The 12,132-nt window shown below is 39.4% G+C and overlaps 1 protein-coding gene across 2 annotated transcripts in view; it reads right to left on the reverse strand.

The window, feature by feature from the left end:
• Positions 1–12,132, reverse strand: part of PID1 (phosphotyrosine interaction domain containing 1) — a 162,825-nt gene that overhangs the window by 112,485 nt on the left and 38,208 nt on the right. Inside the window, exon 1 of one of the 2 annotated variants that reach the window (XM_034781326.1) lies at positions 8,691–8,800. The exons of the other annotated variant lie outside the window; for it this stretch is intronic. The gene's annotated coding sequence lies outside the window, so the exon portion shown is untranslated. Of the gene's footprint in view, positions 1–8,690; positions 8,801–12,132 lie in introns of those variants that run through there. 2 annotated transcript variants of the gene reach the window in all.

Below are 12,132 nucleotides of genomic sequence, written 5' to 3' on the forward strand. Positions count from 1 at the left end.
GGGGGGGGGGGGGGTGTGGAAGCTTCTCAGTGTCAGCATTAAGCATGCAAATGAAATTACGTATTATTTAGTAATTAAATAATTTCAATTCTTTTATTGCTGACTGTTTTGTATATCTTGAAATTGATTGCTGAATACTCCTGGTGTTGTGTACACAGTAAATAATTTTAAGCAAAATAATATAATTATTATTAATATTGTTAGGAACAAAGTACAATAACTTTCACTTAACAATTTTTACAATAGTTGCATGTCCTGCCTGGATCCATATGATTACATCTGTTGTGAATAGTTAAAAGTTTTCACACCTGTTTGGACTCCACTAACCCTAGCATGGTGTTTGTATATTACAGCATCTTCTTGTTTTTCTTCCTTCCATCTCTAATAATATTTAAACTAACTCCAGCAATAAGCAAACGAAAATGCTACAAGAAACTTGGCTCAAAAGCACATCAACAAAGGAGACTACATTCATGTCATTTAACACAGGTGTTATCCTATCATCAGCTTTTGTCATCAAGCAACATTGTGTGTGTGTGTGTGTGCGCACGCGCGTGCAAATCAGCATTCTTAAATTGGATTAAAAATTCTGAAAGGACCAGTGTACCAGAATTTCATCTGTGCAAGCCTGAGTATTTATGTACACTTAGCTGATCAAATGCAAACCAGAAACCAGAGATGACAGAACAGGAAAGAAAGGAAGTGAAGAAAATGAAGAAATAAGAGATGTCAAAAAGGAGAACAAAATAAAACACACACAGGCACAGATACGTCATGTCTATTCATTTTTCTTTTTAAGCTAACCTCTTCGATGCCCTCCAACAATTTTTTTTCCTAAGTTGAGTTTTCAGTAGGAATGTTATGGGATACAGAAGGCCCAATATTAAAACAATGGAATCATGCAGCATGAACAAGGCTATTTCTTTTTCAATTTACTGCTGGAGCCATTCCAATATTTTCTGTGTCAGAGAATGCCTTAAAAAGGTCTTTCACCATTCTCTGTGACAGGGAGACTGAATCTGTCTAGTACAATACGTACCAGAAAAATAGGCATTCCCTAACCCAACCTTTTCAAAAAGCATTTTAGTCATATTCCTGCTCTTCTTCTTTCTTTCTCGGCAATAAATCAATAACTCGTTAAGCAGTTATATAGTGGAGTGCTCCCTCACCGCCTCTGTAAAGCTTTTCCTGTGAACCAAAGATTTGGGTTGGGTTAGTGAGGTGCCTGTTCCACATAGGGAATTTATACTGACCTTTAAAAGAGTGAAGTGTGTATTATTTATTAAGAGCTCGTTTTGAGCTTAGCAATATACAGGACACAAAGGACGCGAGTCTCTTCCCAAAACAAAGCTTACATGAGCTTTTAAACACAATGAGCCAAATAAAAGTCCACCAAATTCCTAGATTCACAGCTACATGTGATGGTGAGTGTCTAACATGATGATAATCCATTTATTTATATAGAACAGGTACACCTCTACACCGATATAATGCTGTCCTCGGGAGCCAAAAAAACTTACTGTGTTATATCGAACTTGCTTTGATCCGCCGGAGTGCGCAGTCCCGCCCCCCCGGAGCGCTGCTTTACCGTGTTATATCCGAATTCATGTTATATCAGGTCGCGTTATATCGGGGCAGAGGTGTAATTATTTCATTGACCTTTGTTGCTAATTGACAGCATTGCCTTTCATTGGTCTGAACCTGAGTTTTTAAGTCTGATGTTCTCAAGGGTTCCATTTGGTTGTTGGAAAGGAGCCACCATGGTTCCCCAAGAGAGTAGGCATCACTAAGAAGAATGATATGGTTTTGAACAGAAGCAGACTATTTGGGAGACACAACCCCTACCTCAGGTATATGGACAGAGGGTGCATGACACATCCCTACCCCAGCTAAGTCCTCTGCACTGGAGGAGGGATTCACCCCAGCAAAGGACTAGTAGTGTTACCATCTCCTCTCCCCCGGTGGGTCTCCTGTGGGGCAGAGCTCCATGAGGAAAGTGCTAAATTGCTGCACTCTCTACAGTATTCTGGCCATGAGTCTTTTTTGGTCAGTGCTGCCATCTTCTCAGGCTATGCTAGTCCCTAGCAGCCCCCCTAATAACTGAAATTGTAGCTGCTTTGATGCACTCCAATTTCACACACACACACACACACACACACACACACACAGGCTTATGACCAGGAAAAAACCTTGGTAAACATGCCCCAGAATCTATGGGTAAAATTCTGGTTTCCTTGAAGTCAGTGATAAAATCCACATTGACTTCGGGTCCTCCCACTTCCTATAGGTTACGAGTCAGAGTGGCCTACAGTGGAATTTATAATATAAATAGGAGATTCTATAGAAAATGAGCATAAACTATCCTTCTAAGAACTGTCTGGTTAATTACATGAAAGCGCTACAGTAAGATCAAATCTCAGTTCTGTTCTTAGCGTGGAGTTTACCTATTGGGCACTGAAAAGGAGAACACTCACCACCAGTACCAAGTGGTGGTCAGACAGTGATGTGGCAAGTTGTCTCCCTCCCTGACATCTCTCCTTTTCAGTTATAGTTCCAGTTATAGACCTTGTGAGGTCTGTCCCTTCTTTTATGGCTCAGTCCACCTGGTTAGGCCACACATTCCAGTCCAGCCCTTTCGGGGTATATCAAAAGAAAGTCCAATCACAGAGAAATCTTTCAGTGACTGCAAGGGCTTCCACCTTAGTTCAGGAACTTCAGGTCTAGGTCCTTGAATAGTCAGGGTCTTCCCCAGCTGGAATATCCACCAAGGTAACAGCTCCTATTGTTGTCACGTCTTTTTAGAGTTGGTAGAGGAGCCTGGTCTCATCCTCTCCACTTGCACTTTCCCCTCACCAAATTCAGGATTGGTGATAAAGGGCCCAAATCTGCAAGTCTTTCACTCCTTTTGAAATCAACGAAAATTCTGCACAGAGAAAGACTGCAGGATCAGACCCTTAATACACTCAGTGTGTGATCACGTTTTTTAAAAAAATGCTTTATGACCACTTTCAATACAATCCATTCCCAATAACTTCATTTAAATAATTCTGCTTTGAAAAAGAAGCTTTGCATCTGAATATTTTGGCAAAGGTTGCTGTGTGATGAAGTTGCAGTAGAAATGAAAATTTAAATGAGCTGTTTTTTTAAAGGCTTCTTGGTGCAAATCCTGTCAATTATTGCAAACAAAACCATGACATTTTTCAGGATTGGTGAAAGGAAATAATATAGATTGTCAATGCATAAGGAAAGCATTTTTGGCTTTTAAAGCTCCAAGCTTCTCAAGGTCCTTGCACAAATATGTTACTACTCTAATATCATACTTCAAAAATTTCTGAACACCCAGGACACAAATGGTCTCCAACTTATCTGTGTTAGACAGTTATTTAAGCAGATGTGAAAGAGCCAAAGAAATTAAAATGAATTAGTAGTTAGCCATACTTGCCTGGCCAACATTTCTCTGCTGTCTCCATGCCCCCGTTTCTATAGCAATCTAACGTCATGCAAAAGCTTATTAATGAAGTGACTTTAGCATCAATTCCAGTGCATGCAGCTGTAAAGCTATATGAACTCTAATAAAATTATACAGTACCTTTAATTACAAAGAGATTGCTGAAAACTCCCCTTTCCCAACCACCAACCTAAATAAACAAATAATTCTATCCTGAATAAATAAATAAATGCAGTAGTTTCCCCACCCAAAAAATGTTTTCTCAGCAATTTAACTTTGTGTTTAGTGATGGTTTTTATAGCCTGTCTGTCTGTTCGGTTTTGCAGTTTCTTGCTGTTTGTAGCTCAGCCCAAAGGACACATACATCATCTATTAGTTCTTTCAACTATTTTAATATTGAATTACATCTTATAGCTTTATTTTAGTCTCCAAACTGAACATACAGTTTAAGCAAGTGCTATACTCTGCAAATTAAATTCAGTCCATTGTTGCCTATATTAACAAGATGCAACTCCCATCTAAGTCTGCGGGCCAAATTAAGCAGTGGTGTAAATGGCAGCATAAACTGGTCAGAGTGTCTGGTTCTGAAACCCTTATTCACATGGCAGCGGGGCAGAGGGACAGTATATAATGATAGGTCTCTGCACACATGGCAGAGATGTATCAGATGTGCATCTCCAAGGTTTCTTCCATATGAGGTCAGCCTGAACCCACAACGGAAAAAATACAGAGGAAACTGCAAGGAGAACCTAACAGCACTGCCTGTCTCCTATAGAGACATTGCTATGAAAAGGTATGATCTGGCTTGCAGATTTGTAAATAGCTTCTTACTTTTGTAGTAGAAAATGGATTTACAAAAAAACAACATAAAAATAAATGTAGAACAATTTGGCTAGACATTATCAATCCACTGAACACTCACTGCTGGAGCAGACTGCAAGATCCACAGAAAGGCTCCCCATACACATTAGGAGCTGTATAGCTTTTATCTTATAAGATGCACTGTGAATAAGGCAACAGCTGTGTATGAGGCCCATTCATTGTTCACCTTTACTAAATTTTCCACTACAATAGCTAGAGTTCACCACGCACATGCATATAGCACAGCTTTCTTCAGCTACTTGCTTTCCAAGCAAATTCAGTGTAAAATGTCCCACAGCTGTTCTGATAGGCTGGTGATAGAAAAAGACCTCTGCATATTCAGCAAAGCTTGCCTGCTATAGGGTACAATCGAATGGTCACAGACATCAATGGACATGCTCCAAGCTTTGCTTTTTCCGGTCTTCAACTGCTGGTAGGGTATCATGATCATCAAGATATCGTGGCCATTGCATTGCGGACAATGGAACGAACAGAAGTTTTGGGATTTAAAACATTTCCCATCATAGTTGGAAACCCAAACATAACAGCAATGTTCTAGTTGCACAAGAAGAAGAAAATGTAAGTGGTTATACAGAGAAGTGAAAGATCAGTCTAATTTCATCATTCAAGGGAATGAAAACACAAAAAGTAAAACTAACAGCAAAAATGGTGAAAAATTAACTGGATTTGTTTCAATGTTTGGTTTAATAACCTATGGGTTATTGGTAACAAAGGTCAGGAATATTTTAAAATAATGATTTTCTGTCTGGACATTGTCCTTTGAATGGCACCTCTTCTATAGGATTAACACGGACAGGGCTTTACCAACACATTGAATGAGAGTCTGGTTATAATCCCTCTTCCCTCTAGTGTCTGTAGATAACTTTGATACTTGCCCTTTGGTATGGATATTTTTCTTTCACATTTTACCTTTGCTACATTCAGAAATTAACAGAACCTTTTTAGTATCACTGATATCCTTGAAGTGACAGAGAAACTGATTTGAGGTTTCCTCTTATGTTTAGATAGAGGACACTTCGAGCATGTAATGCACCACTAAACCGCACCAAATATTTGGTGAAGCTCAATAGTGCACTACATACATGGAGAGTGTGTTGTGTATAAAATAAATCACCATTAACATCATTTTCCTCCATACTCTCAGTGATATTTTTATCTGCATCTGTTGTTATGTAAGGGTGACTGGAAGTAGAACATAGCACGTTGGCTGTTTATTCACTCAATCATTATCAGAGACCTGACAATTCCAGCGTGGAGGTGGGAGTGAAGTCTGCAAGTAGTGTAAGTAATAAATATACCATAATCTCAAAGGAATAACATATACAGGGTCTTGGGGAAGATCCTCAGATTGTGTAAATGTCAATACAGCTATGACAATTTACACCACCTGCAAATCTGCCCACAGTGACTGGGATGGTAGGAAGTGATGGTAAGGAAGATGATGATTTATCCCCACCGTAGGTGCTGCTATCCTGGAGATGGGCAAGGTAACAGATTTGACAGCTACCCTTGTTTATCTAACTGTACCCACTATACCTGTCACCTCTAAGTACTGTCTGAGCAGACAGCACAGTCCAACGGCTCTAAAAGCTAGCTTGCTAGAATATGCGACAGGTATTAATCTGATGCCAGACTCGGTCCTGTTTGGCACAGAAAGAAAAAGTTATTTCAGAGTGAAATCCAGTTTTCTCCATACGATTGCCTCTGCATCTTACATGTTTATCCTCATAGGCTCCTGAGGAAATGATCATAGGTGGCGTGCCAAAGTTATACCTATTTGAATACTATTTCCCATCAGAACAGATTCCAGCAGTTAATGCCACAGCGAACATGGAAACAGAGGATTTGGGGGAAAATAGCACCGCAGACCCACTCAAATTTATTTATTTAATAATTGCAAATAATTTTTAGATAAGTCACAGTGTTATCCTTCATATAAATCGCAATCTCAGTGGTAACCATTCGTTTACACAGAAATGAGCTATATTACAAAGGTCAACTTCAAGAAATGACATACTTTATCAACAGGAAGGGAGCTTACTTACAGAGCTCCTACCGCAACAGTATTTCATTATGTCAATTGCATAAGAGGTTTCCTGAATACATTGCTGAAATTCCTGGTTTCATGGACAGACGTGCACAGTGCATAGTGATTCACATTGCCATGCTTCCACATATAGCAAACAGATAATTCTGTACCTACAGCTTTTCAGGTAGCCTTAATTAGATTTGGAGGTCACAACTTCATAAACACAAAACTAACATTAATTTTAATAATTTGTAAAAGTGTCTTGCAGAAGTTATTATATTTTACATTATTTACTAACCAGAAAACAAACAAAAAATTAAGTACTTAATCTATAAGGTGTTTCAGGCATATTTCCATTATGTCTGTGTACAGCACCTAGCACAATCCCTGATTGCTGCTTTAGATGCTACTTCAATACCAGAACTAATATTACAAAACAGAAGCAGAGCAGCTGTAACATACTCTCACTGTTATATTGTATTTCTATATTCCATACCAACTCCCCCGCCCGTCCCCAAAAAATTAAGTTAAAAGGAACATTAAGGATGGAAAGCAAAAAGCTCAAAAATTAGGAAGCGCCAAAATTAAGGTTGCCCAAATAACCTTAACTCTTTCCCCCCTCGTGCACGTACATTAGGATGTAGTCTTTTATTGCATTATAACAAAGTATTTTTTTCACAGGACCGCTGCTACATTCAGTGCCCATGTAGGACAGTGCTCAGGGAATGAGGTAGCTGTTCAATATTTCTTTTTATCCTCATTATACACTGTGAAATCCCATATCTTATTTACTGAACACCACACAAACCCTGAACTGAATTAAAAAATAATAATTTTCCTGGGCTTTTCTATGGCACTCATCACTGAAACCGTGGCTGCTGTCCCTCTACCCCACCACTTCGTTCAGGGATTTTCAGTCACTGGACATGTGTAGTTGAGTAATCTTTTCCATCAACCAATAAAATCTCCTGCTCAGAAAATAATTTTGGAATAATTTGCCTAGAAATTACAAAAAAATTGAAAAATCGTCCCAAGTTTTTCACATCACTCATTAGGAAATTATATGCTTCATGACCATAAGAGACACCTAAAATTTCATCAGGAAGGCTGAACGGGTGTTCAACAAAATAAAATGTTATATCAAAGCAATGCATTGAAACCTCAAGAATACATTCATATCTATGCTGACTCCTCAAACTTCTTACTATGATGTCATTTAAAGCACAGAATTTCTTTTGGGAAGGAACCTTTTTTTGTAAATTAAACCACCTAGAAGTGATTAACTGCCCTTAAAAATAGCATATTTAACCACTTGCCTTGCTTCATCAGCAGGTAGTTGATACATATGTCGAATGAGTACTGCAGAATATAGTAATCCACTAAGTAAATGCTGCTCTTTAAAATCCATAAGCATACTTACAATGAGCTTGAGAGACAAACATCTACAGCTTATTCAATTCAAGAATTCTCTGCTTTCGAAATGTCCATTCAGCAATCCTGCCACATATTGTTTCTCAATATTACAGGCTCACTTATTCATAAACAAATCATTAACATTCTTGACATAAAATCACAGTGTACAATGAAGCCCAACTACGATGATGTTTTACTACTTTTGCTCGGCCCATCATGAATGGGAGTTTTGTTTCACAAAAACTATCCTCAACAAATAAAAGACAAATTATGGTCCGTGAGAAAAATGCCAGCAAGAAATGCTTATGCAAAAATTACAGGCTCATTATCAAGTTCATACAGTAGTAGCCCCTGTGTTCAGTTAGTGAAACCAAAAGTCTACAATCTATGCATGACTTTTTATACTAGGACTGCAAGATACAATTATGTGCTACATTACAGCATTAAGGTAATTTTTACTTTCTCAGATACTACAAGAAAATACTATGCACATTAAAAAGGGAAAGATTTTCCTTCTCCCGCTTCCCCAAAACAGAATTTTATTGTAAAAGCCATCTGAAAAGGTAAATAGATAAGATACTGCGATCATTGTTAACATGTTTATTAGCAGTTCAGAGTCAAAGGTTTTCAGACAAGAGCTGCTACGACCAAGGACCATTTTTATATAGATGTGTCAAGACTTAAATTAGACTAATTAAAAAGAATGGAGTAGACTAATTAATGACAAGAACTGGATACTTACACATGATACACTGACTATACCATGTATAGACAGCAGTGCTCAGTACAACTCTTCTATATTCAAATTCTCCACGTTCTACCTCCAACTACACCCAACCCCGTTTTCAACAACAACAACAAATCAGTAATGCTCACATTTAAAAGAATAAGAAACAGATGGAAAATAGTTAGACTCACTAATGATCTGCATTATGCTCTTGGCAGCTTGAAAATATATTCTGCAAGGACTTGAATGGCTCAGTAGATTGAATCTAGAATAATGTGTTTTTTCTACTTTGGCTGCCAGTGCAAATCTAGCCCAGTAAATGCAACATTTCAACCCTGAAGACAACGTGTGTGCTGAAACATTAATATTTAGCAAAAGACAAAACAAAACGAAGTGTAGCTAACTTTGGCCTTGATCCTGAAAAAAGTTGCACTCACGTTTAACTAAACAAAGTGAGTAGTTCCATTGGCTTCAGCGACTACTCACAATGTGTAAAGGTAAGCACAAATCTAAGTTTGCAAAATTGAGAACTTTGTTATTTAAAATTAAGTTACAACATTTAATTTGGGGTATTCCCACTCTTTTTAAAAATTATTTTGAGTACTATTGCCTTTCCTTTTACAACTTATTTTATTTATAGCTTTAGCAGAATTTAACCACAGTACATTCGCTATAGTCCACGCATGACTGATGGGCTTGAAACAACAATTGGTGGGATAGATTCTGTAGCCTGAGTTGTGTATGAGATCAGACTTACTGGATTTATGGTAGTCATCCAAGCTTATAAACTATTTTTATATTTGTTTTTGATTAAGTATGCATGTTTTTCAAAGATTAATAGATTTTTAAGGCAACAAGGGACAATCATGACCATCTAGTTTGACCTCTAGCACAACACAGCCAATAACTTATGCATGAGCTATAGCATAACTTGGAAAGGTATTCAGTTTTGATTTAAAGACTTCATATGAAGAGAAACTATCAAGTTGTTCCAACAGTTAATAACCTACACTGTTAAAAAATTTGCACCTTATTTCTACGTCTGAATTTGTCTTGCTGTAGCTTCCAACCATTGGATCTCATTATGCCTTTTATTTCTTTATCAGAAATTTCTTCCTTGTATAAGGACTTACAGATTGTGATCAAGTCACCTGTTAACCATCTCTTGGATAAACTAAGGGCATGGATACACTTGCGAGTTAGAGCGCTGTAGCCTATAAGACTAACCTGCTTGCTTACATATATCTTTTCTTATAGTTTAAGTATTTGGTTTATTGTAACAGGTTTATAGATTTATATTAAAGTAAGTTTGGCTGTAATGCAAGAGACCAACAGGCCATATCCTGTATGTTAAGCTAAGGCAAAGTTAGCACATCTATATTAAAACCTTTTACTCAGAAAGCAAAGTTGACCTATATCTTGTTACCTAAATAGATAAGTACCCATGCCTATGACCTTTTAACTAGACCAATAGACAATGGAGAATGGCATAGGGGGGTTTTCAATGTTGTACCCACAGACTGAACAAGTACACCACAAGAGACTGATGTGCGTACATACCTGTCATCAATACACACATACATATTAGTCTATGGGGTAAGTGTACCCTAACATTTTGTGGGTGAGCAATGAAATTTGGGCATAGGAGGAAGGATTTCCAGCACTTTGCCCTATAAAAGAGGTGACACACCTCAATAGAGTACTCCATTCGCACTTACTCTGCTCTATCATTCTCACTTACATTCTATTTCTACTCTCTCTCTATCTATTCTACCTATCTATCTACGATGACCGCTACTATTAGTAGGCTGTACCTGTTCTTCTTAAACTTTAAGTTTCAAGGGAACTAGGCTAAGCTTGGTTTCCCTAAGTTTTATTCTTAGTTTTGTTTATTAGGTTTTGATTTTAAGTTTAAGTTAGTCAAGTAAACCCTAATTTAGTTTTGATAGCTCTTACATTAGATTTCTTCTAAGCACTGCATCCCTCACTCAAAAATTGAGAAACCTGAACTACAAGGCTGGTCCTGTGTCTCTTACCACCAGGTTAACCAAAGCTTTGTTGCATATAATACTATATTAGCACATGTATCTTTTGAATAGCAGTAATGCAATTGTAACTTTGTAACTCTGGGTACTTTACCATTGACTTACTATTACTGATGTTAATAAAAAAGCTTTAAGGCTCTCTCTGTCTCAGTGTGAGCTTCCTGTCATACCGCCGAGGGTCCTTTGTAAATTCTGTGGAGCCTGATTCGGGACAAGAACTTTATCTTCTGATCAAACAGATTGGCGAGCCTAAGACCCATAATAATTAATATTAATGAGTAATTATTATTAATTAAATTAAATTTAAATTTAATTATTAAATTAGATTCCCATATTATCCGAATTAATATTATCAGTACACCCTAAATCAGGCTACAGTGCATTAAAGCAGCCCCATGTGCTCTAACTCATGATGCAGCCACACTGGCAAGGTACGTAAAGCGCCCGGACTCCGCAGCTAGAGCACTCCTGGTAATCCACCTCAGCGAGTGGAATAACATTTGATGCGCCCCCGCTGGAGCGCCGCAGCGCCAGTGTGGACGCCCTGGTCTGTTAATGCGCCTTCATCAGACTCCAGAAGTGTCCCACAATGCCTGTTCTAGCCACTCTGATCATCACTTTGAACTCAGGTGACCAACCATCAGATCCGCCCTTTAAATTCTCTGGTAATTTTGAAAATCCCTTTCCTGTTTGCTCAGCCAGGCATGGAGTGGTTTCAACGAATCTTTCCAGGTGACCATACCTCCACGCGCCAAGCAATCCCCAGTATGGCGCAATGGCGAGGTGCTGGACCTCATCAGTGTTTGGGGTGAGGAAGCGGTCCAGTCCCAGCTGCGCTCCAGCCGTAGGAATTATGATACCTTCGGGCAGATATCAAGGGATATGATGGAAAGAGGCCATGACCAGGACACACTGCAGTGCAGGGTTAAAGTGAAGGATCTGCAGAATGCCTACCGCAAAGCCCACAAGGCAAACCACCGCTGCAGTGGTGCCCCCGCGACCTGCAGTTTCTACAAAGACCTGGACGTGATACTTGGGGGTGACCCCACCTCCACTCCGAGGACCACTATGGACACTTCAGAGCCCAGTTCAACAAGACAGGAGGAGGAAGAGGAGGAAAGCGGAAGCGAGGGTGCTGAGGAGGAGGAAGACACCCCGGAATCCCTAGATGCATGCAGCCAGCAGCTGTTCTCAAGCCAGGAGGAAGGTAGCCAGTTGCGGCGGCCGGTGCCTGGGGAAGGACAAACACCAGAGGAGGCCTTTTATTTTGGGAAGGAAGTTATTCGGTGCGGGCTCTTGGGGCGAGGAGGATTAGGGCTGCATGCATGCCTAGATGCGGAATAGGGCATTATGTGCTCTCACATTGCGGTAATCGGTGATCTCTTCAAAGGTCTCATCCAGGAGTAGGGCAATGGGTTTGTGCAGGTTTCTTGGGAGAGCCACTGTGGTCCTTGTCCCAGTCAGGCTAACATGTCCACGCCACTGTGCCGTGAGGGGCAGGGGGACTATTGCTGCACACAGGCAAGCTGCATATGGGCCAGGGCGGAAGCCGCATTGCAGTAGAAGACCCTCCCTTGCTTCCCAGGTC

This window comes from Trachemys scripta, chromosome 9, assembly GCF_013100865.1.
Source record: "Trachemys scripta elegans isolate TJP31775 chromosome 9, CAS_Tse_1.0, whole genome shotgun sequence".
Lineage (NCBI taxonomy): Eukaryota > Metazoa > Chordata > Testudines > Emydidae > Trachemys > Trachemys scripta.